The 746-nt window shown below is 43.7% G+C and overlaps 1 protein-coding gene across 1 annotated transcript in view; it reads left to right on the forward strand.

Annotated features, from left to right (window-relative positions):
- SGCB (sarcoglycan beta) overlaps positions 1-746 on the forward strand; it is a 28,918-nt gene that overhangs the window by 13,971 nt on the left and 14,201 nt on the right. The gene's annotated exons all lie outside the window — the stretch shown is intronic.

Below are 746 nucleotides of genomic sequence, written 5' to 3' on the forward strand. Positions count from 1 at the left end.
TAGTGATACTGCCTCAGAAACCTATAACAACAACAACAACATATGCATGTGAAAGCTGGACAGTGAATAAGGAAGAGCGAAGAAGAGTTGATGCTTTTGAGTTGTAGTGTTGGCAGAGAATACTGACACCACCATGGACTGTCAGAAGAACAAACAAATCTGTTCTGGAAGAAATGCAGCCAGAAGAACAAACAAATCTGTTCTGGAAGAAATGCAGCCAGAACGCTCCTTGGAAGAGAGAATGGCCAGACTTCACCTCACCTACTTTGGATATTTTGTCCCTGGAGAAGGATATCATGCTTGGTAAAGTAATAGGGTCACAGAAAAAGGAGAAGACCTTCAGTGAGATGGATTGAAGTGGCACACAGTGGCTGCATTGATGGGCTCAAGCATAGCAGGGATTGTGAGGATGGCGCAGGATGGCAGTGTTTCGTTCTATTGTACATAGGATCACTATGAGTCAGAACCAACTCAGTGGCACTTAACAACAACAACATGTTGTTCTACTCTAGCTCATTTCTTTTTGGTTCAATGCAAAGTGATTATATCACTAACCTATTTGAAATCATCAGTAGTTCCTCATTCATTGTCTTCAGCAACGTCCATTGCTCTTGACATGAAGGTTAAATACATTCATTTGTCAGCCCCTAATCACAAAGCAGCAGGCCAGAAGAGCAGGAGAAAGGGGATTAAAAGCCAGGAAGCCAGACAGAGGTACAGTCAGCCACAGGGACCCAGGTGGGGGT

This window comes from Orycteropus afer, unplaced genomic scaffold (genome assembly GCF_000298275.1).
Source record: "Orycteropus afer afer isolate SDZICR_OR568_19922 unplaced genomic scaffold, OryAfe1.0 scaffold00532, whole genome shotgun sequence".
NCBI lineage: Eukaryota > Metazoa > Chordata > Mammalia > Tubulidentata > Orycteropodidae > Orycteropus > Orycteropus afer.